This window comes from Schistocerca gregaria, chromosome 8 (assembly GCF_023897955.1).
Source record: "Schistocerca gregaria isolate iqSchGreg1 chromosome 8, iqSchGreg1.2, whole genome shotgun sequence".
Classification (NCBI taxonomy): Eukaryota; Metazoa; Arthropoda; class Insecta; order Orthoptera; family Acrididae; genus Schistocerca; species Schistocerca gregaria.
The window spans coordinates 212,681,403-212,707,551 of record NC_064927.1 but is presented as its reverse complement, the minus strand read 5'-3'; the positions used below and the strand labels follow the sequence as shown (position 1 = coordinate 212,707,551).

The 26,149-nt window shown below is 42.9% G+C and overlaps 1 protein-coding gene across 1 annotated transcript in view; it reads left to right on the top strand.

Moving 5' to 3' along the window:
- The window catches only part of LOC126285115 (substance-K receptor-like), a 271,274-nt gene that overhangs the window by 124,557 nt on the left and 120,568 nt on the right, over window positions 1-26,149 (top strand). The window lies entirely within an intron of this gene.

The window sequence follows — 26,149 nt, the reverse complement described above, 5'->3', positions numbered from 1 at the left end:
AGTGGCGCCGTCACAGCGTCTCTTCAAGATGGCTGCCACACTTGACGTTCGTCAGAAGCAACGTGCTGTCATAGAATACCTATGCTGTGTAAACTAAACAGTTGGAAAACATCTAAAAGAGGTTGAAAAAGGTGTATGGGGATGCTGCTGTCGGATCACAGTACAGTTAGTTGGCGGGAAAGCATGTTACGTGATGAAAGCGCGCACGGCATTATTTAGGATTGTCCTCGCAGCGGCAGGCCTCGTACTGCACACACTCCGGACAATGTGCAGAGAATGAGATTTTCACTCTGCAGCGGAGTGTGCGCTGATATGAAACTTCCTGGCAGATTAAAACTATGTGCCGGACCGAGACTCGAACTCGGGACCTTTCCCTTTCGCGGGCAAGTGCTATTCAAACTGACCTACCCAAGCACGACTCACGCCCGTCCTCACAGCTTTACTTCTGCCAGTACCGCGTCTCCTACTTTCCAAACTCTCCTGCCAACCTTGCACACCTAGCACCCTTGAAAGAAAGGATATTGCGGAGACACGGCTTAGCCACAGCCTAGGGGATATTTCCAGAATGAGATTTTCACTCTGCAGCGGAGTGTGCGCTGATATGAAACTGTGACGACGGGGCGTGAGTCGTGCTTGGGTAGCTCAGTTGGTGGAGCACTTGCCCGCGAAAGGCAAAGGTCCCGAGTTCCAGTCTCGGTCCGACACACAGTTTTAGTCGGCCAGGAAGTTTCATGTGCAGAGAGTTAACGAATTGGCTACTGCTCACAGACGCATCACGGTGAACGAATTGTCACGTTGCGTTGGCATGGGGGAAGGAATTGTTTGCGAAATACTAAATGCGTTGGCGTTAAAAAAGGTTTGTGCCAGGTGGGTTCCCAGGATGGTGGCTCACAAACAAACAAGAAAAACTGTATGCAGCGAACTTTTGGAACAGTACGAGAATGGTGGAGATGAATTTCGTGTATGAATTGTGACAGGTGATAAAACATGGCTTCATGAATTTTCACCAGAGACGAAGAGGCAATCAATGGAGTGGCATCATGCAAATTCACCCAAGAAAAAAAAATTCAAAACCACGCCTTCTGCTAGAAAAGTTACGGCTGCGGTGTATTTCGATTCCGAAGGACCCTTACTTATGGAAATCATGCCAAGTGGAACCACCATAAATTCTGATGCATATGAGACGATACTGAAGAATTTTGAAGCTCGACTTTGGCGTGTTTGATTGCATCGGCAAAAGCAGGATGTTTTGCTGTTGCACAATACACGGCCACATGTCAGTCAAAAAACCATGCAAGCGATCATAAAACTCGGATGGACAACATTGAAACACTCGCCTTACAGTCCTGACGTGGGTCCATGTGACTATCATCTCTTTGGGAAACTGAAAGACTCTCTTCGTGTACAAGGTTTGAAGATGATGATTCCCTTGTCCACGCTGGACCATGCAAGCGATCATAAAACTCGGATGGACAACATTGAAACACTCGCCTTACAGTCCTGACGTGGGTCCATGTGACTATCATCTCTTTGGGAAACTGAAAGACTCTCTTCGTGTACAAGGTTTGAAGATGATGATTCCCTTGTCCACGCTGCCAAACAGTGGATCCAACAGGTTAGTCCAGAATTTTACTGTGCGTGTATACAGGCGCTGGTTCCAAGATGGGGTAAGGCAGTTAAGAGCGATGGAAATTATGTGGAGAAATGGAAATATTGTTCCTGAAGGATGTATCTGCACACTGTAAAACTTTCAAACATGTAGAATAAAAGATCGATTTATAAAAAATAGTGTGCATTTCTTTTGAAGTGACCCTTGTAGCTCATTTTGGTTGGTGTACAACATCTATACCAGGTCTTTCTAGCTCTCATACCTACAGGCGCGCAGACACGCACGAAGGTGGACAGCAGTGGGTGGGCTGTCTTGCAGCCGGGCCACAGTGTACGTGATCGTCCTACATTGACCCAGCGCCCTTCATCAGGTGTGCCCAGTCATCTGAAACACGTGCAGGTTGCGTGCAATACGGCCATATCGTGAGTGGTCTGTAGTTCCTGTATTTACCAATCGTCGTGATGAGGTGTGGGTCCAAAAATCCATTCCAAACAGATGTCACTACATGAACTATATCGACCACCTCAGCCCACCCCGTGGCATTGGCATATGAAATCCGAACCAGCAGTGGTTGTTACCTGTCACTAGGTATCTACATCGCTCAGCTTCGCTCAGTTTAGTACAGATGAACAGTCACTGATTGTTATGTTACCAAACAAGCGCGTAGTCTCTGCCACAGAGCAAAGGAAACATAGCGGTTAGCTGCATCACAACTTGGTGATATGTGTAGATTAAAATCAAGGATCCGGTGTGCACTGTGACACCTCTCTGTATTCATACTAGTTCCATATGGGCATACAAGCCATGGAGGCCAATGTGTAATAAGGCATCTTGTGCTGAGCTGTGTGAAGTTTATTCGTCTTCTCGCTTTGATCTATCACCTGCACACTGTATCGAAGTGAAAATTACACAAATGAGACACAGGCCTGTGGTGCTCTGTTGTTGCCCATATCACTAAATCGCGCCTGCGTAGTGCAGCGGCATTCCACTCTACTACAGGGCTGGTAAGAGGAGAATGTGGCGATACAGTATCTGGTTTGTAGAGTATCTGTGGTGCGTTTAAAACAAGTGAACTCATAAAGGTACGAACCTGAAGTTTTTTGTGGTTAGAAGTGGGAAACGTAGTGAAATTAGTGTTGTAAAGAGTTACAAGGATTTATAATAAGGAATGAAATCATTCTTTAAGGCGTGTAGACGTAAGAAAGTGTAGGGGAACACTCGTATATTTTTTGGTGTAAATTCTTTCCCGGGAACCCCGTACAGTCTTCCACAGAAATAAACATATTCACATACAGTTGCCATGCATAACAGAACAATGCGTAGGCAAAGGCAAACCCATTGCAACTGCCATGTTCTGACCTCACGTGATATAATCTTGGAGCTACTGCAACTATAATAATTGTCCTGCATTGTTCATATGAAAATAAGAGACCGCTTTCTATTTCTGTAAACGCACATACAATGCATATTATGTCGAAAACATGAAAAAGATTTTGTCACTCATTTCTCGGTCTTTTAGCGCCGTCCTTCTAGTAAGCGTAGGGAGGAAAATCGTTATTCTCATCTGAATTATTACAAAATTTGCAATAACAGCCTGATAATCAATTTAAAAGATCATTAACTCTCCTTCGCAAGAGTCACAAAATCTACAAGTTACTTTCAAACGGAGAGATACTGTATCAGAAAACAGAGAGAACACATGCAAGGAAAATCAGCACTCCTAATATATTTCAAGTGTCACCTGTGGCTGTTCGATCACAGTATGCCGACTTACACATAGCGCTGTAACTGTGCGAGCCGGGATCGTCAACTGACGCGAGGTTCTGATGGCAGCATGACGAGCTAGGTTCTTCTAACGTTTCAAAAAGGTTAAAAACCCGGTAATACCAGCCCATGATCTTAACATTGATATTTAATACTGCATTAGAACTCTTACCCACGCAAAGTATTTATATTTAAAGAGAGCCCACCTGCTCCTATTAACTGGCCTGCTTTCCATCCCTAGCTCTCCCGTATCCTATGCATCTTCTATCTATCGCATTACCATACCAAATACAGATATGTCACTTATGCGCCGAGACCGATTTCGCTAGGGGAGACAGTGGTGAAGTTCCAGCGCATAAATACAGAAATCTCCACTTTGATCGCTGTTCAGACACACCATTTTTATCCTGATTTTGAAAACAGTCTGATACTCGGTTTAAGAGATCGTTATCTGTCTGTTCTACACGAGAGGGACAAGGCCTACAGGTGAATTTGAAAATGAAGAGGACACACAAAAGGAAAATCAGCACTCGTAATATTTCTCAAGTGGCGTCTGTGATTATTGTTGGTTATATTTATTAGTTTGGTTTTGCCAGACAGTAGCAACTGACGCACACGCTAAGATCAGTGAGAATACTTTCCCACTGCATACTTTGCTGTGCCTTTTGGCACCACGTTGTTAGGAGGGTCGGAAATAAGGTACTGGCAAAAGTAAAGCTGTGAGGAAGTGGCGTGAGTCGTGCTTGGGTAGCTGAGATGCACTTGCCCGTGAAAGGCAAAGGTCCCGAGTTCGACTCTCGGTCTGGCACACAGTTTCAATCTGCCAGGAAGTTTCAGCTACTGTAGACGTTCGATGCCACGTAGCCCACTGAAGATCCGTAGATTTTATGTGCCTGTGTGACTAATGGCTTCTTACGAGGTGAACGTTAATAAATGTTTATTGCGTGCAGTTCCCGTCACAATGGTCTGCTGCTAACTGGTTGGAATGAAACTTCATTTAGTGTTGCAGTAATTTGTGTCGAGTTTCAAAGCGATTTTGATTCACAAACAGTGAAACGCCGTTTCCAAGATCCCTCTCAGTCAGGATTTCTTTGACACCACTATGCTGATGTCGTGTTTCGCAGCCGCGTGCGTTATACAACAGCTTTTAGATAAATTGAACAATCTGCCGCGAAACACCAACAGATCTATCAACTTCACATGCCGTACGACCATGGCCACGACCAAACTTTGCTCGTTTTTTCCTCTCCGTCACCTCCTAACATTTACCCATGTTTACATAAAATATCGGTTGCAAATATAAATGTCTCACTGACAGCTACTTCGTTATGCTCATGTAGAGTCCGTGCGCGCGCGGTCCAGTCTGTGACTCTATTACTGCACCATCTCTAAAGGCTTAGCGATTCATCTGTTCGTGCTCATAGAAAAGCACTGTGGTGTTGAAACCAACCTTCGGGTTGCTGATAGCTTTTACTCTTTTTAGTTAGGTTCTGAGGAAACTTGTACATATGAACGGAATTTCATTTTTGGAACTACCAGACTCTAGTTCTTGGACTTTGTTCATATTTAGTGCCAACCAGTGTTTCTAGTCTTGTTCTTGCTCTTGCTCTCGCTCTCTCCACTGCGTTCTTGTCTTAATGACTTTTTGTTGCAGGCAGTATTCGTGAATGCACCAGCCCGTTAAAAAAAAAAAATGAATCACAAGACGTAGGCGGATGTCAATGTAATTCTGTATATGTACAATCCATTGGAGGTAATTAGCGTTACAGTTCTGTGCGACAGGTAGAACCGTCACCACAGTACAGTAGTATTGTTTGTGTTTTGTGTGGTTAGCAGGCCTGGTAGTCTATATGAAGGATGTAAACAGCATCAGATGCTGAGTAATCACTGTAACTGGCACGAAAGTGACACGTACTCTTGTGAGACAGCGATATCAGCACTGATAAAGTTCGAAAGGGGCCTCAGTCGGGGTAGCCATTTATCATCCTTGGTTAATTGTGCAATATCCTGAATTTTGGGGCATTTGTACGTGAAAAAGCAGTGTTTTTGGACTTTATGGGAAGTGAGGGCAGGCAAAGTCAAGGTTCCGGTCATTCACGCCTGACCACCGCCAGGGAGGATCACCATACTGTGTACCAAGCACATCGTAACCCCTCCACATGAGCGCCTACCATCCGACACACGTAATGAACTCCCTACAAGTTCTGCCTCATACCTCTCCATTGGTCGGTGACTAGAAGCAGCCTCACTACGGAATTACTGTCCCTTGCTTAGGCTGTTCTCAACACCACTACACACAATGGATGTGTTTGGAGAGGAGCCGTGACCTGCAAGCTCAGACTACTGGGGAATGCCATCACATTATATTCAGAGATTAATCTCAGTTCTGTATTACCCTGGAAGAACATAGTGGGTGAGTATGGGGGCAACACGGGGAGAGATCACATTATTACAATATTTTACAAAGGCACATTGGTGTTACGCCTGGCGTAATAGAGAGGAGAGCCATTTGGTATGACTTAAGGTCACAACTTGTAGTCAATGAGGGAAGTCTGACAACACGAAAGTACATTACGGACATCCTTAACCCTGATGTGTTATGTGACAGCATTGCGGTGCCATGGTTGAATGGGACAGTGATCGTCCACATATGCCACTCTTCTTTACGATCTGTCGGCGTGAGGTTGTGGAATTCCCGTGGCCAGCAAGAAATCTAAATCTGTCCCCGACAGACCAACATTGTTAGCTGCAGCAGACGTGTTTTGTTGGTTTTAGTGATTTTGACAGAGATAAACCCACACTGCGATGTTCATCTTCGGCACGCCAGTGTTGAAGAGTGCACAGAAACACCTAAATGAAACGCACGTTCATTTATACACAAAAGCCGTCTTAGGAAGTTTTTTGTCTACGAGATCAAATGTACAACATTCTTGTGCCTATTTGAGATGCTACATTTGAATGTCTTATAATTCGCTTCGCTTCTGCATAATCTTTCATTGATTGTATCAGTACCCGTTTATATAGCGATAACTGTGGAATTTCGAATATTAACGAGTGTTTCCATCAATCCGTACTGATATCAATTGTAGGTTCAACCTTAGTTGTGCTCAATTTAAATTTCTTTGAGAACAATAGGCCTATCATCGTTCAAAACAATCGTTGTCTAATTTTATTGTATGATTACATGAGAAACAGGTTAATTTTGCGAATTTTGGACGCTCACAAAACTTACCGATACTAGTGTTTCTGGAACCTAAATTATTTCGTAACAAATCAGCGTTTGTGGTTAACAGCATCACCTCTGAATTTCATTGTATATCAACGCAAATGAACGTGCGTTTTGGAGAATTTCGGAAACTAGCGTTCTCCTAGACATAATTTACCAGTAATTTCTAGTAAATCTGCGTTTATTTTTTGTAGCAGACATTCTAACCAACATGTTGCGTTGCGTTTAGTTTTCACTTAAACAGGAGTAGCCCTATATATTACCTACATTTATTGTAAATTAACTCCGTTTTCGAGTATAATTAACCTCGAAACTAATTAGGAAACTAATTTTAAGAAAGCCTTGGTGTTTCTTAAATATAAATCTAACTTTATGTATTTCTTTCAATTCTTGTAAGGAATTATCAACTTTTTAGCTCTTCTGGTTAAAAGATAATACTGTTCTCGAACACGGGATGAGCTGGTTGACGTTCGTAAGAAGCTGAAAGTCGGCCTGACGACTGCCTAACGGTTGGCTGCTGCTGCAAGTCGGTGTGTTGCAAGACCGCCTCACAGTCATGTACCTGTGATACCTCTTCCAGGAATGTCTCAAGTACTGTCCTCTCCTATGGACCCTGTCTCCTCTACAGTAAGTACAAAATCTGTCCTTGATCGCCCACCTGACTGCAACTGATTGGTCAGTGGTATATCAAGGCGTTCTGTATAGGGTGTATGGGGAAGAGGGAGGACTCAAGTTGCTGCACCAATTCCTCTACCCAACAAGTCTGAGATACTGCTTTTCACTGAACCTGGAACTGAGGTAGTAGGACTCACTTCACCCTCTTTGGGGAAACCTATTCTCTCCGGTGTCAGGAGGAGGCAAATGCAAAAGGGTAGGGGTCTATTAATCACTGGCAGTAAAGACACACAGATAATGATGGTATGCATTAGGGAAATGGCAGCAAGAGACAGAAAAGGACACCAGGTACTTGGAGCGGGATGGAACTCTAATAACCGATACAATGGGACGTACCCTCTGCCACACACCTCACAGTCGTTTGCGAAGTATAGATGTGGATGTAGATGCAAATGTAGATTTGTGAGGACAGGTCGGACATAAATTAAGTCCCACTGTCAGTACAGAATTTGAAGGACCAATTACAACAACTGTATACCTGCTTCTGCCAGAGGACGATACAACGACTTTATGACACCTTTTCCGAGCGAATCAGTGTACACACCTGGGCCAGGAGAGGTGTAACGTCTAGTGCAAAGTGGACATGGACTTCCAAGTTATTTCCTCCTCCCTCCTGGGTGCTTCACTTGTTCTGCAAGGCAGTGTTTGTTCGATCGAAGACTTTTTTCTTCTAAAACCACTCATTTTCACAAGTATTAGTATCTCTGTTTGCCTTGCAAGTCCTTCATTTCACCTTAAGCGTTGTTTCCACGTCCCCAAATTACCCAAGTATTTTTCCACTTTGGGTTTGACATGTTTACATAATACTCGGTCCTTTCTCCACTCATAGAACTCCGTCACCTGCCTGTTTTCTCTAATACGCTAACTTGCTTCCCAAACCCATAGAAATAATTAGGGCAATGATATTTTCCGCATCTTAATCGCCGATGACTACGCTCTACTTCGTCTTTTTGAAATGCCAATAGATGTTACAGAATATGGTTAAGGTAGTCGTGCATACAGTAGCACGTCACACCAAATAATTGGTTGTTGTACTTAATGAAGAGGCATGCCACTTAACCTTCATGGGGCAAGGTCTCAACGGGTGTTGCTCACGGATCGATAGTGGAACTACTACTTACGTTGCTCCTTGATAATGATCTAGAATTCCATTCGAATAAGAAGTCAGAATTAGTCGTTTATGTAGAGAGTGCGACCGTTAACGTCAACCTGAACAAGCAGACACCCACAAGAAAAAAGAGTAAATGATTCTTTTCTTAATATCTCGTTTTGACCACATAAGATGATTTTAAATTTTGAAAAAGTTCATCAGTGTCTCTACTATCAAAAATATTCGAGCCTCTGCTAACGTAGTTACAAAGTAATAATAATAATAATAATAAAGAAAAAAAGAAATAGGAAGACAGTTGGCCTATACCAGCACACAGAATACAAAAAAAAAAAACTGTATGAGACTAATCAAACACTGCCAACAGTTCAACATGAAAATCAGCTCAACTTCCTTCAACAAGAGACCTAGTAAACAGAAAACGTAGGGACCCCCTATAAACGAACTTGGAGAATTTCTGATAGACCATGTGGCCATCTCTTATGACTTGCATATATCGACTCTGCTCACTATCTCACGAAGGTAAGAGTACAATTCACACCAAAACGAAAAACACCACGAACACCACCGACAGTTCAAAAATTTAATCTACAAAAACTAACAGAATCAGAAACAATAGAAAAATGGAAAGTTCTTCTGCAAACAACAGGTAAAAATTCAAGACAAAAACAGGGAAATATCCAAAGAGCAAATACCGTCACAGAAGACACCCAAACATCCGCGATGGAATGTAGAAAGTGAAAAGGCAATTGAACTACGCAAAAAGTCTTCGCAAGATCCAACAAGAATGACGAGAATCGCCAAAACTTTCTAGAAACAGGAAAGGTTTTGAATAAAATTATCAGAAAATAAAAAAAAAAAATCCAGCAACTACAATCAATGTAAACATATTTTAAAAATTGGAATACACATGTATTCCACAAGACCTTCGCAAACCAAATTAAAGCTTGCAACCCACAAAATGTTTCCTTCTGGAAACCAGATGGGAATTTAGCAGTAAGCGATGAAGAAAATTGTGAAGTACTAGCCGAATATTTTGAAAACTGTCCAGAAACATCTGAAACCCTCCCAATAACCAACACCAAAGACTCGCAACAAAAAGAATTCTACACAGCCAACAGAAGAAGAAATTGTCAAACACATAAAGAAACTCAAAAATAACAAAGCCGCTGGGGAGGATGGAATTGTAGATGAATTTCTCGAAGGTCCAGGACTTACTTCAAGAAAGGAGCTAGTAGGAATGATTCAAAATATGTTGATCACCGAAGAAATACCAGAAGATTCGAAGTGTGAATTAATGCACCCTTTATATAGAAAAGGGGTCAAACATGATGTGAGTAATTACAGAGGAATTTCTCTACTCCCTGCCATGTATAAAATGTTATCAGCTTGTGTTCTCGAAAGAGCACAACAACTGCATGAATCCAACATCTCAAATTTTCAAGCTGGTTTCAGGCCAAACAAATCTGCCCAGAAAAATTTTTCAACCTAAAATTAATATCAAGAATATGGAAGACGCGAGGCAAGCTTACAGTATATGTCTATGTCGACTTTAAAAAGGCCTGTGACTCAATCCACAGACCCACACTGTTTAGAATTCTTGAAGAAAAGTGATTGGATCGGAAAATACAGAAAATCATTCAGCAGTCATTAGGAAATACAACATCCAAAGTGAAATTTATGGGAAAACTTTCAAAACCATTCGAGATAGAAACTTGGGTTGGCCAAGATGATGGTTTATCGCCTTTCTTATTAAATGTAGTTCTAGACAGGGTCAAGGAACAATGGTATAAGAAACTAGAAGAAGAAAATTGTTTTAAATCGAATTCATTAGGAACCAAAAAAACTGCCTTCAAATCCCCTACTTAGTCTTTATGGACGATCTCACAATAATGGCATGTTCTTGTCAGATGGCTATAAAACAGAAGAATGCGCAGAGAAAGTCAGCCTACTGATATCATTTGAAAAGACAGCGTTTACAAAAATAAATTTAGAATTTTTCAAATTACAAACCAAATATGGACCAAATTAACAGAGTTGTTGTTGTTGTTGTCTTCAGTCCTGAGACTGGTTTGATGCAGCTCTCCATGCTGCTCTATCCTGTGCAAGCTTCTTCATCTCCCAGTACTTACTGCAACCTACATCCTTCTGAATATGCTTAGTGTATTCATCTCTTGGTCTCCCTCTACGATTTTTACCTTCCACGCTGCCCTCCAATGCTAAATTTGTGATCCCTTGATGCCTCAGAACATGTCCTACAACCGGTCTCTTCTTCTTGTCAAGTTGTGCCGCAAACTCCCCTTCTCCCGAATTCTATTCAAGACCTCCTCATTATTTATGTGATGTACCCAGCTCATCTTCAGCATTCTTCTGTACCACCACCATTTCGAAAGGTTCTATTCTCTTCTTGTCCATCTATTTATCGTCCATGTTTCACTTCCATACATGTCTACACACCATACAATTACTTTCAGAATCGACTTCCTGACACTTGAATCTACACTAGATGTTAACAAATTTCTTTTCTTCACAAACACTTTCCTTTCCCATTGCCAGTCTACATTTTCCACCCTGTCTACTTCGACCATCATCAGTTATTTTAACAATTTGTCCATTTTATTTGGACTGTTGAGCTCCGTGGCCGTGGATAATGATATTTCACTGAAAAAATACGGCAACCAGACACTTTTTAATGCGTTTTTTATTTACGCCAATATGCATTTCGGGTTTGCACCCATCTTCAGCTGGCAAATTACATGGATCTTCAGTTACTACAGTACTACAATCTCGACAGCAGTTTGGATGCTGCAGCAGGCCTGTGATTGGAGTCGTTGCTTTTGCACAGGCCTGCTGCAGCATCCAAACTGCTGTCGAGATTGTTCTACTGTAGTAACTGAATATTCATGTAATTTGCCAGCTGAAGATGGGTGCAAACCCGAAATGCATGTTGGCGTATATAAAAAACGCATCAAAAAGTGGTTGGTTGCCGTATTTTTTCAGTGAAATATCAGTTATTGTGCTCCCCAAATAGCAAAACTCCTTTACTACTTTAAGTGTCTCATTTTCCAATCTAATTCCCTCAGCACCACCCGATTTAATTCGACTACATTCCATTACCCTCGTTTTGCTTTAGTTGATATTCATCTTATATCCTCCTTTCAGGACACTGTCCATTCCGTTCAACTGCTCTTCCAAGTCCTTTGCTCTCTCTGACAGAATTACAATGTCATCGGCGAACGTTTTTATTTCTTCTCCATGGACTTTAGTTTCTACTCCGAATTTTTCTTTTGTTTCCTCTACTGCTTCCTCAATATACAGATTGAATAACATCGGGGACAGGCTACAACCCGGTCTCACTCCCTTCCCAACCGCTGCTTCCCTTTCATGCCCCTCGACTCTTATAGCTACCACCTGGTTTCTATACAAATTGTAAATAGCCTTTCGCTCCCTGTATATTACCCCTGTCACCTTTAGAATTTGAAAGAGAGTATTCCAGTCAACATTGTCAAAAGCTTTCTCTAAGTCTACAAATGCTAGAAATGTAGGTTTGCCGTTCCTTAATCTGTTTTCTAAGATAAGTCTTAGGGTCAGTATTGCCTCACGTGTTCCAACATTTCTCTGGAATCCAAACTGATCCTCGCCGAGGCCGGCTTCTACCAGTTTTTCCATTCGCCTGTAAAGAATTCGCGTTAGTATTTTGCAGCTGTGAGTTTTTAAACTTATAGTTCGGTAATTTTCACATCTGTCAACAACTGCTTTCTTTGTGATTGGAATTATTATATATTGCTTGTAGTCTGAGGGTATTTCGCCTGTCTCACACATCTTGCTCACCAGATGGTACAGTTTTGTCATTAACAGAGTATCACACTTTAAATATATAGGAAGAAAATATCTCTGAAAAATATGAACAAGATGAATACAAAAGCTCGTACAGGTTTTCGATTAGTGCAAAACCTCTATTATAAAAAAAATTCGTATCCTTAAATGCCACACAAAAGGGTAATTAAACCAGCAATGCTACACACAAGCGAAAGCTTGGCGCTAAACATGAAATTTGATATAGAAAATTTAGGGAGATAAGAAAGAAAAACAATTAGGAAAATTTTGAGTCCGAAGTGGACCAAGAATGGGTATAGACTGCAGAAAACGTCCAAAATTGCAGAATATTCTAGCATAGAGACAGACATGAGGAAAACACTCCTCAAATTCATTGGCCACACATTGCGACTTTCCGAACACAGGCTAAAAAATAGAATAGTGAAATACGTAGGTTCTCTGGCGAATGGAAGAGAATGGATCAAAAATGTTAAAAAAAGACTTGGAACTAGCCAAAATCACCAAAGAAGAAACAGACGTAAGGAAAAGAAGAATAATGGGGTGTAAAACCGTATACAAAAGCTCAAAAAAACGAAACAAATTTAAGTGAAGAGAGAAGACCTAAATTCTCACAAAGAATGGAGAACAAGAAGAACGGAAAATTTACTTAGCGTCATCCACTCCGGCAGCTTTGAGAGTAAATACAATAATAATAAAGAGGGTAGAAAGTTCTAAGGCATTGTGTAAGTTAATGGAAACTTAAACTGGACAATCCGTATAGTGTGTCCTACAAAACTTTTAGGTTCAAGTACTTCTCCCACAGGGATAATTGTCGACTTTGGTCATACAGAAGTAGATAGGTTAGCACATTTTGCATATTTTCAGTCACTGTTGGGCAGGAAAATGATATTGGATAACTCTTCGCTAAGGCAAAAAGTGTTCACTGTGCAGAGGAGAGTAATTAGAATTGTGAGTGGAGTTGACATGTGTACGGAGACACATGCCTCCATTAGGTCGCTTGGGACAGTAAACTGATATGTGAAAGTGTCGCCATGTTAAACGCGGGCAAACATGCCACGATGAAACTGGCACAGAAAATTAACGAGTTTCTGGGAGCGGCCACGCTCCTCCAGAAGACTCCATAGCTCAGCACTCGGCGGGCGGTCGACTGCTTTCCGCAAATTAGGAAATGACATGAAGACATACCGGTACTGAAGGCCGTCTTACCGCAAATTGCTCGAGTATAAAATTAGTATCGAATGTGTCTATTTGGTCGAATGGACGTTGACGTTCTGGAAGTATTTGTTCCGCAAAAGAAATAAGCCTTGTATTGATGTGGAAAACGTTTTGTCCCATATGTGGCAGAGGTATTGTTCTGTAAGTCTCAGGAGTGCGTATAGCGTCTTTCTTTGCGTGCAGTTCGCATATTGAGGCGTGCTTAGAGCAGCAATTCCATGTCCCATATACGCTGATTGGTCTCTTTTACGGCCGCCGTAGCAGATGCATTCTACGGCCAAACTGCTATAAATAGGTATTCTGCCATTATTCAGCAGCGTCACCACACGGCGAAATTCCTCAAACTAATGATATGAAAGTGCTGTGTTATGAACTTACGTCTTTCCGTATACAAATTTAGCAATTTTCTTTTGGTGGCCATTTTCCATAGCAGCTACACAATTTGTATTAACACTTGGAACGGACATCCGGCTGACAGGCGGATATGGTATACTTTTTTCAAGTATAGGCTAAGAGATTCTCAGTTGATTTTTAGCCGTAATGTAGTTAAGGTCAGATGTTTCGTCTTACCGATTTACCCTGGAAAACTTCTTTCCATTCCAGAGCCACACCGTCCCACAGGTGGATGTTTCTGAAATAGCAGTATTGTGCCTCACAGGTGGATAATGAAACTTCTTGAATAAGTTCTTTTACATGACATTTTTAGTTACCTAATTACACTACAGCTTATTTTATTTTTAACTTTGTTTGCTGAGAGGAATTTGAAGGGGACAGCTGTGTCCACAAATCATTAGTAGCAAATACCTAACTTTTAAACGCAGTTTTACTTTTTTTAAAGTGGTTCACTTTCCGCGTAAACTACAACTTTATTCAATATTGAAAACAGTCTTGATCACGATTTATTTATCAAGGTGATCGGTTTCGATCACTACTGTGGTCATCTTCAGTCCATTGAGTAGGAACCTCTTTCTGTTGAAGGAAGTGATTCTTCAATAGAAAGAGGTTCCTACTCAATGGTCTGAAGATGACCACAGTAGTGGTCGAAACGGCCACGTTGATAAATAAATCGTGATTAAGACTGTTTTTAATAGTTAATATTTGTAAGTCATTGATCACTGCCTTTCCCGTAAGGTATTCAAAAGTAATACAATTTTATTAGCTCGAAATATTTTGAGCACATAGTTATGTACTTAACACACTACCAGTTTTATTTGATGTGGTATGGCACATTCATTTTACCATTGTTTGTAGAAAGTTTCCTAGTTTGTTTCTTAACTAGGAAATCCCAGGATATATTGCTTCCTAACATAGCTTGTATATTTAGAGTCCAATGGCTGGGAAAATCTGTAGATGCTTCAAACAGATGTAGGCGAATTATTCCGGTGGTGGAGGAGATTTCTTTTTTTAAATAGCCTCTAGCTGTAAAGTCGAGACCAGTGATTCGTATGTTTCTGACAAAACGGATCTTTCATCTGCAGATCGCGACACAGACTAAGATGCATCCGAAAATGAGCTGGATGAGAATACTTTCCATGACGTGTTCCAAGTTTCTCTGTTCGTTATCTCGGGGCTGCCGAAGTTTCAGTATATCTAAGATATTGTACAAGAGTGATAAAATTTGTTTGAGACAAATGCATGTGGTTATGGAAAAATAATAAGAAATTGAAAGCTTCGAATATAAACATTACACACATTTTACATTTTCAGATAAATCTCAGTATTTAACACTGGCCTAATATATGGCAAAAGAAACAAAAAAAAAACGATATTCGCCACACAGACGGATATAAAAACCGGCCCAAGTGGCCGAGCGGTTCTAGGCACTTCAGTCTGGAACAGCGCGACCGCTACGGTCGCAGGTTCGAATCCTGCCTCGGGCATGGATGTGTGTGATGTCCTTAGGTTAGTTAGGTTGAAGTATATGCACGTTCTAGGAGACTGATGACCTCTGAAGTTCTATAGAGCGACGGATATAAAATATTCCTATGCGCCTCCTAGGCGAATGTTCCCCAGAACGCACTTTAAAACGATGTTCCTATCTAAATGTTAATGAAATCGCCTGTTTCATGTGGAATCTATATGTATTTAATGTCATAAACGCGTTTCACTTTTATAAACATGGCGTTATCAGTGGATTTGCAAGACTTTTGCAATTAAGTGGCTTCACAGGTACTGACTTTAGATTTAAAATGTTCATAACCAAATTGTAAGGTAAGAGGCAAACGTACTCGTAGTTACAAATCTATGTCAATTCCTGACCACTGTATTGATATCAAGTCGAAATTTCTGCACTTCACTGAATTATTTGTGTGTGATATGACAGACGCAACATACACTGAGGTGATAAATTCATGGCTTAACGGCACGCACATATACAGATGGGGGTAGTATCGCGTACACAGGATGTAGAATGGCAGTGCATATGCTGAAGTGTGATTTGTGCTCACGTGGTTAATGGGAAAAAATTCCCGACGTGATTATGGCTCCACGGCGCGAATTGACAGATTTCGGACGCAGAAGTGTAGCTGGAGCTACACGAATGGAACCTTTGATTTCGGAAATTGCTGGGAAATTCAATAGTCCGTGATCCACAGTGTCAAGAGCGTGCCAACAATACCAAATTTCAGGCATTACTTCCCACTATTGACAACATAGTAACCGACGGTCTTCTTCATCTAACGACCGAGAGCAGTAGTGCTTGTGTAGGGCTGTCAGTGGCAACAGGCAAGCAACACTGTGTGAAATAAGGCCGTAATCAATGTGGGATGTGCGACGAACGTATCCATCACGACAGTGCAGCCAAATTTGAAATTAACGGGTTATGGAAGCAGACGACCGAAGCGAGTGCCGTAGGTTAAAGCAAGACATCGCCTGTAGCACCGCTCATGGGATCGTGACCATATCGGTTGGGCCGTACAGTACAGAAGCAGAGTGGTCTGGTCAGACGAGTGACGATTTCAGTTGGAAAGAGCTGAAGGTAGGGTTCGAGTGTGGCACAGACCCCACGAACAAGTGGACACTTCTTGTCAACAAGGAACTGTGTAAGCTGGTTGTTGTTCGTGGTAATGGTGTGGGATGTCCGAGCATGGAGGGAACTCGGTTCTTTGCTCCAACTGAACCGGTCACTGGCTGGTAATGTTTGTATTAGGCTATATGGAGACCACCTCTAGCCGTTCATGAACTTCATGTTCCCAAACAACGATAAGAACTTTGTGGATGACAAGTTGCTGTGTCACTGGGCTACAATTGTTCGCGATTGGTTTGAAGAATATTCTGGACACAATTGAAGCGCCTGAAGTGCATGCCATTTAACATTTAAGGGATATAATAAAGAGGTCAGTTGGTGCACAAAATCGTGCAGTGGCAACACCTTCGCAATTATGCGACACTACAGGAGCAGCATATCTCAATATATCTGCAGTGGACTGGCGATAATCTGTTGAATCCATACCACCTTGAGTTGCTGCACTATGCCGAGAAAAAGGCGTCACTTCAAAAGTAAACACAGCACCATGCTATAATCTCGGCGTGTCATTTGTTTGTGGAAATTATGGAAATTTAAATGGTGACAACTATTGAACTGTATGGAATAAAATAGTATGACTTCTCAACAGTCTGCGTTAGGACATTCAAACAGAGCAGTTGGCCGAGGGGTGTGGTGGGAATTAGTAGGTGCTGTACCATTTGGTTCAGTGACGAGGCCCACTTTCATTTGGATAGGTTTGTCAGTAAGCAACACTGGCACATTTAGGGGACTAAGAGTCGGCCTTTCACGATCGAGAAGTCTCTTTATCCTCAACACGTGGCTGTGTGGCGTGAAATGTCCAGTTCTGGAATAATCAGTGCGATATTCCTTGATGGCACGGTGAGTACCGAACGGTAAGTGAACGTATTGGGAAATGATTTCATCCCCATGATCAAAAGTGACCCTGTTTTCGACAAGCTGTGGTTCATGTACGACGGAGCTTGACCCCATCGAAGCAGGAGAGCGTTTGATGATTGGACAAGCACTTTGGTTACCGCATTCTAGCTCTGGGGTACGCAAAGGCCTCTGACATTAGCTTCGATTGCCGCCATATTCTCGGGATCTGAACACATACCACTTCTTTTTATGAGGCTGTATTCAAGGCAAAGTGTACAGTAATAACCCTAAAACCATTCGTGAGCTAAAAACAGCCTTTCAGGACTTCATCTACAGAATCGAAATTCGGGCACTTCAGCAGGTCATGCACAATTTCGCTATTCGTCTGCGCCAGATCCTCGCCAATGATGGCAGGCATGTCGAATATGTAATAACCTAAATTCACCTGGTAGAAACAACCGTGAAGTCACGGACGTAGGCGAGGGGGTACTAAGTATTATGATTTGGGACTCTTTTACTGGGATTCCGTGGGACCTGTGGTAGTAGTCGAAGGCAGCATGATACTTCTGGTGAGCTTGAACCTTATTGCATCACACCTGTATAGTGTTCAGCTTGATATCCTCCCCAACGCCGATGGTACCATCCTTCAGACTAATTCTTCATGTCTCAAGTTTGTAATAGTACTGCGGTGGTTGAAAGAGCGCGATAGTGAACACACATTGATGTACTGGCCACCAAATTCGTTTCGTATGTACCCCATGAAACACATCTGGGACGCTGTCGGGCACCAGTTCCTCGCCTTAATTTACAGGGATCACATGACGTGTTGAAAGACATACTGAGCCACATACCTCCCGAAACATAAGAAGCTATAGTTGAATGCATGTCACTTAGAATCACAACACTATTGAGCTCCAAAGGTCGCAACGCTATTAAGCAGGTGTTCCATAATGTTTTGGCTCATCAGTGTATAATGAATGTACAGTGACATTGAAAATTTGTACGAAATTAGGATTGGAAACCATATTTATGAACTCACACTTCCATTTCCGCTGATGATATTACACCATTTAAGCCGTTGTATCGTAACTGATTCCATTCCCGTCATGCTATTAATTTCATTTCTCAGTATTAGGAAAACAGTCTCAATTGCGTTTCTTATTTATTTATTGCCGACCGGTTTCAGCCCATCGCAGCGGCCATCTTCAGGGCGAACATATGGTCGAGTGCTGGTGGCGTCACATCTACCGAGATGTCTCTGGAGACAACTCGGTACACGTGATGCCACCAGCAGTCGACCATATGTTCGCCCTGAAGATGGCCGCTGCGATCGGCTGAAACCGGTCGACACTCAATAAATAAGAAACGCGATTGAGACTGTTTTCTTAATACTGAGTTAATTTATAGCAATCGCTGTTTCTCCACAACCATGTTGTCCAAACTTCTAATTTCATTTCTGTTCATTTAAAGTATTTAACAGTAAATGACTTTGAACGTTAATGTTTGTATGCCGACGTATATCAGACCGAATACCAGAGCCATTTTTAAAAAAATGGTTCAAATGGCTCTGAGCACTATGGGACTTAACATCTATGGTCATCAGTCCCCTAGAACTTAGAACTACTTAAACCTAACTAACCTAAGGACATCACGCAACACCCAGCCATCACGAGGCAGAGAAAATCCCTGACCCCGCCGGGAATCAAACCCGGGAACCCGGGCGTGGGAAGCGAGAACGCTACCGCACGACCACGAGATGCGGGGGCCCTTTTTTACATAATGTGTGACAGAGATACGCTGAAATACTGATGTTAGCAAGGATAAAAAGCAACAGACGAAAATCTATCTACTTAAATCATGCTGCAGTTTTGAGTCGAGACACATGGTAGGGTAATAGGGAGGCGTTTGTTGAAAAGGTAGTGCGATGGGATTATACTATTTTCTCTAGTTACAAAGTAGTAAAGGGAGAAGGAGAGATAAGAAATAACACACAAGAACCTTACGTTTATCAGACGGCATTGTATTTTGATAGGCGGCGGGAAACAATTTTGATGATGAATTGTACGGAATGGATAATGTATTGGAAAGGAGTTGTATGATGGAAAGAAACAAAAAAATGTAGAATTATTGGAGTTATTCGAGGCAAGTTAAATCGTACTGAGGGTACGTGACTAGTAAATGGAAAATCGGAAGGAACAGACATCTTTTCTATTTCAGCACGATATACTGACTACGTCAAAGTGAAAGAAGATATGCGGATTAGTAGGGGAAATAATCCTGAAAGCGAAAATCCCTATTAATGTACGGGTATAACATAGACGCCCAGTGTTTGGAAGCGGTAACACCCGTCAAGGATCTGGGTGTGACTATTCTAAATGATCTGAAATGGGACAATGAAATAACACAAATGACGGGTAAGACGAACTATAGATTGCGGTTTATTGGTAAAATGCTGAAGCGATGCAGTCCTACAGCAAGGGGAATTGCTTACAATACTTTAGTTCGTCCAGTTTTATTGTTCGCCTGTGTGGGACGCTTACCAGTTGGGTCTGATTCAAGAGATTGAGAAAGCCTAAAGAAGAACGGCAAGATCCGTGACTGGTAGATTTAGCCATCGTGAGGACTTTACTTATCTAACAGCCGGCCGCGGTGGTCTCGCGGTTCTAGGCGCGCAGTCCGGAACCGTGCGACTGCTACGGTCGCAGGTTCGAATCCTGCCTCGGGCATGGATGTGTGTGATGTCCTTAGGTTAGTTAGGTTTAAGTAGTTCTAAGTTCTAGGGGACTAATAACCACAGCAGTTGAGTCCCATAGTGCTCAGAGCCATTTGAACTTATCTAACAGAACGTTTGAAGTGGGACACACTTGTTGGTAGGCGACGCGCTAAACGGAAGGGGCTGCTCACTAAATTCCGAAATCCAATCTTCGCCGAGCATGTAGAGCATATATTATTACCACGGACTTTCATATCGCGCATTGATCTCCATTCGAAGATATGGGAAATTAGAGCTCGTACTGAGGCGTTCAGACAGTCGTTTTTCCCTAGCGTGATCCAAGAGTAGAACAGAGGGGGGAGGGGGAGGGGATATGACGTTGCCGCGAATAGTACCCTCCGCCTCACACTGCTTGGTGGCTACCGGAGTATATAAGTAAATTAAGATGTAGAAATGTAGAATATAGCATTAGTAGTGAGCTGCTTCACACAGTCACGTAGATAAAATATCTAGGCATTACGCTGCAAAGCTATATGAAACAGAACGAGCACGTAAGGACGATAGAAGGCAAAAACTTCGACCAGTTTGTTGGAAGAATTTTAGACAACTGTGGTCCAACTGCAGAGGAGACCTCGTGTAGAACATTTGTGTGAGATCTTGAATACTGCTCGAGCTTCGGGATCCCCACAGTACCAGATTAAAGGATGACATTGGAGCACTTGTGAGGAAGGCAGAAAGATTTTTACCAGTAAGTTCCGTCAACGCCTGCGTGTTACGGAGATAGTTTGTGAACACAAACACGAATCTCTCGAGAGAAGACGATGTTCTTCTCGCACAACGCTATTGAGAAAATTAAGAGAACTGACATTTGAAGCAGATCGATTCAAACACAGCCAATGTAAATTTTACGTAAGCACCAATAAAGATTAGAGAAACTAGGGCCTGTACAGAGGCATACAGACAGTCGTTTATCCTTCACTATATATGGGGATTGAACTGAAAAAGGAGTGAGTAGTAGCACGAGGTACCCTCCGCTACATACCAAATAGTTCCTTGTGGAATATGTGTGTAGATGTAGATTCAGATAATATAGACAGGCATTAGCAAGAAAAGCTTTCCTGAAACAGCAAATGTAGAATAAATTTTACTCAGGCAGTGCTTTTTGAATTTAGCTCATATCACAGTGCAATGTGGACGATAAACGCTACAGACAAGAAGAAAACAAAATCTTTTGATATATGGAGCTGCTGAAGATTATTGCAGATTAGGTGAGAACATGGAATAACTAATGAAAATGTACAGAGTACAATTGGGGAAAATAAAATTTATGACTCATTTTGAGTAGAAGAAGAGGTAAATTTGATAATACACACCCTGCGTTTCAAGGAAGAGGAATTGATAGTACAGGGGAAAGTGAAGGTCAGGATTCTAGATGGAGATCAATTACTGCCAACAGTAAACGGGTTCACATGCATGTAATTAGCAGTAACTAAGGAAAAATGAACGTACTGGCACAGTATCTCAATATATATATTGATAAGCAGTCTAAAACTCCTGAAATCTCGGAATCAAATCAGTTCCCGGACACAATATCGGAACAAGATCATTCCGACAATTTCTCAACTTTTTAAATCAGTGTAGTAATATTTTTACGAAATCTCCTCGAGTAGAATGTATTACATATTTTAGGTGACTAATCATACCTAACCACGGACAAGTACAGAAACTAACAACTATCGTTTGACATGCACAGACTACCATATTGATACTGTTAGAACTGTTATTAACTTTTTTGTAGATTATCTTGATGTTCAGCCGTGTGAATTCATATGGTTGCCGTTGACAATGCACGCTGAAACATCTCTATAATTATCTTATGGCTGCTAATTAATGTCAATGACGGTCTTCTAATTCCACGTGGTATATGTGGGATATAGTTTATCTCGGGAGCCTCTGATAATGGCTCTTTCCTGTTGGGTCTGGTGCTTATTGTTATTCGTGAGACATCGCAGTGACGTCCGAATGGAGGCCATGATCTGCATACGGGAGTAGGAGGCTTTTCAGCGAGGAATCTTCTGTTCTCCGCCCCCGCTTTCAAACTCTCAGGTCACATCGGGTTCACGGGGCACGAAAGACGGCAGGCAACACGGTCTGGCGGCCCCCTCCGCTAGGTATTTCATAACAATCAGCTAACTTCCATTGGCATTATTTCTTCCAGCCATTTTCGAATTACGTGTAGTCTCACAAAGAACACAGAAGGAAATTTTAGTTTTGTATGGGTGCACGATTAGGAGAGCAGAAGTTCTGATTCGACTCATACGTACAGTTCGGCCAGAGGGGTTGCTGCTACTGTTTGCGACGAAACGTTATGTAACTTTGTATTCTTTGTCCCGATCGGTGGTGAGACAGTGGAGAGGAAGGACAGTAGAGGAATGTGGAGAGATATGGAGACGGACTGCACGAAGCATTCAACTGCTTATGACGTCACTGCTGTCGTACACCTAAGGGGCAAGTCACAGTAAACGAATATGACAGCGGAATCAAACATACTTTGGCACCAGCATGCTTTTCATTAATGGTGACGGCACTAGAAGTGGTTGTAAGCAGTGACGTTGCTACGACATCATATTACGCCCTCGGAGGAGGTGCAGTCTGAACAGATGGTACATCTACCTGCCGTAGCTGCAAGCTCACTCTATCAGAACATTCATAGCACAAAGTTAGTCGTAGACAATAATATTATTTAGTAAATAATGAAAAGTTGAAAATAGCGTGACACTTTATCTTCATTTCAGCAACACTTGAGATAAATTGAGCCAAATTACATACACGGACTGGACAGAAATATGAAAATGCAGGCTTCAATAAAAATTGATTAGCTAGACAAAAACAATGGTTCAAATGGCTCTGAGCACGATGGGACTTAACTTCTGAGGTCATCAGTCCCCTAGAACGTAGAACTACTTAAACCTAAGTAACCTAAGGACATCACATACATCCATGCGCGAGGCAGGATTCGAACCTGCGTCCGTAGCGGTCGCGCAATTCCAGACTGACGCACCTAGAACCCCTCGGCCACTCCGGCCGGCGATATGCTAGACAAGTCCGCAGTTTTTGCTGTTATATTTGATTACGTAAGGCACCTGAGTCATGTCATCAAAAATACTCAAATTTCACTCGTCGTCAGGTGTTATGTGTAGTTTTCAGTGCATTACGTCAAAGCTAGTAGTTGGCACTTGTATAGTGGGTACTTCCGTAACCAGGGTAGACGGAGTGTTGGATATTTCAGGCGTATGTGAGGTGTATAATTCATGCAGGCACTGAGAAAAACATCCGTCACCAAGTCGCAATGCCGACAAAAGAGAGCGTTGTGTGACGGTAATCGTCACTGAAGAGGACTGTAACGAAAAAAGACCGACAGCTACAAAAATCACTGCAGGACAGCTTGTCGCACTCGTGAACCCTGACAGCACCAAAACAATGCGAAAGGAGGTCCATAACATTACAATTTCAGTGCGAGCTGGATTTACAGAATATTCATCGAGTGATGCTGTTGCGTTATTTAGGAGTAAGATTCGCTGACACGTAGCGTAACTACGTTGGCCTGTTGATAATTCATAGCTGATCTCTCTTGCTTATTTTTCGGTATTGTCTGCAAATTACATTCATGTAACGTCGTACTCGTGCTATATCCGAAGTAGTTGTGTATCTCAGAAGATTCTGATATCTGTCTGCGTAAGGCCGCGCGGGATTAGGCGAGCGGCCTACTGGCACCGTAGCTCAGTTTGTTCGGTCAGAGGGTTAGCTGCCCTCGGTAATAAAAAAAAAACTTAGTTGACCGATCAACGACGAACGTAAACGGGTGTCCTACGACGTCCGCCCCGAGCAGATAAAACGAACGAAAGGGAACAAAAGAAGAATTTTAAAAAGAAGCGGTCGAAGGCGCTGGGCGGCTGGTCCCGGCGGAAGTTCCAGTCCCCCCTCTGGCATGGGTGTGTGTTTGTCCTTAGGATAATTTAGGATAAGTAGTGTGTATGCTTAGGGAGTGACGACCTTAGCAGTTAAGTCCCATGAGATTTCACACATGTTTCAACATTTTTGTCTGCCCAGATCTGAAAATGAGAAATGAATTCATCCTTCGTTCACCGCTGATTCCTATTGCTATGCAACCAGCAGCGCTCTCTTTTCAAAGATCCTTTAATGTATTACTGATCGACGTTTCACTGAAATAGGAAATCTTATTAAATAGCCTTGAATTTTTTTATTGCTTCGTGTACATTAAATCTTCTAAAAACTAATTTTCTTACTCACAGCCGTAATTTCATTTCACCGTAGGCGATATAACCTCACCCTTTGTTGACCACTGTTGTCTCTGAGAAGCAATATTATCCATTCCTCAAAGCTTAGAGTATAATTAAATTAACCTTCTCCGTTATACACCCACTTTAACTAAAGATCGTACGATACCTTTTTGCTCATGTCGATTACTACACAAAAGGTAGCACATTTTTGCATAATTTAAACTCTACACAAGAAGCTGGGTAAGTTCTACAGCCTCATTCCACCCGACCGCTTTGACCTGTAGCTCTGACCACTGAATTCATGCCGCCCGGTGAGGCCGTGAAGTTCTAGGCGTTTCAGTCTGGAAACGCGTGACCGCTACGGTCTCAGGTTCGAATCCCGAATCCCACCTCGGGCATGGATGTATGTGATGTCCTTAGGTTAGTTAGGTTTATGTAGTTCTAAGTTCTAGGTTACATGACAACAGATGTTAAGTCTCATAGTGCTCAGAGCCATTTGAACCATTTTTGAACTGAATTCATACTTCAGCCAAAGACTCTCGAAAGGGGTCATGGCGGTAATAATACACTCCTGGAAATTGAAATAAGAACACCGTGAATTCTTGTCCCAGGAAGGGGAAACTTTATTGACACATTCCTGGGGTCAGATACATCACATGATCACACTGACAGAACCACAGGCACATAGACACAGGCAACAGAGGATGCACAATTTCGGCACTAGTACAGTGTGTATCCACCTTTCGCAGCAATGCAGGTTGCTATTCTCCCATGAAGACTATTGTAGAGATGCTGGATGTAGTCCTGTGGAACGGCTAGCCATGCCATTTCCACCTGGTGCCTCAGCTGGACGTGCAGACCGCGTGAGACGACGCTTCATCCAGTCCCAAACATGCTCAATGGGGGACAGATCCGGAGATCTTGCTGGGCAGGGTAGTTGACTTACACCTCCTAGAGCACGTTGGGTGGCACGGGATACATGCGGACGTGCATTGTCCTGTTGGAGCAGCAAGTTCCCTTGCCGGTCTAGGAATGGTAGAACGATGGGTTCGATGACGGTTTAGATGTACCGTGCACTATTCAGTGTCCCCTCGACGATCACCAGAGGTGTACGGCCAGTGTAGGAGATCGCTCCTCACACCATGATGCCGGGTGTTGGCCCTGTGTGCCTCGGTCGCAGGCAGTCCTGATTGTGGCGCTCGCCTGCACGGCGCCAAACACGCATACGACCATCATTGGCACCAAGGCAGAAGCGACTCTCATCGCTGAAGACGACACGTCTCCATTCGTCCCTCCATTCACGCCTGTCGCGACACCACTGGAGGCGAGCTGCACGATGTTGGGACGTGAGCGGAAGACGGCCTAACGGTGTGCAGGACCGTAGCCCAGCTTCATGGAGACGGTTGCGAATGGTCCTCGCCGATACCGCAGGAGCAACAGTGTCCCTAATTTGCTGGGAAGTGGCGGTGAGGTCCCCTACGGCACTGCGTAGGATCCTACGGTCTTGGCGTACATCCGTGCGTCGCTGCGGTCCGGTCCCAGGTCGACGGGCACGTGCACCTTCCGCCGACCACTGGTGACAACATCGATGTACTGTGGAGACCTCACGCCCCACGTGTTGAGCAATTCGGCGGTACGTCCACCCGGCCTCCCGCATGCCCACTATACGCCCTCGCTCAAAGTCCGTCAACTGCACATACGGTTCACGTCCACGCTGTCGCGGCATGCTACCAGTGTTAAAGACTGCGATGGAGCTCCGTATGCCACGGCAAACTGGCTGACACTGACGGCGGCGGTGCACAAATGCTGCGCAGCTAGCGCCATTCGATGGCCAACACC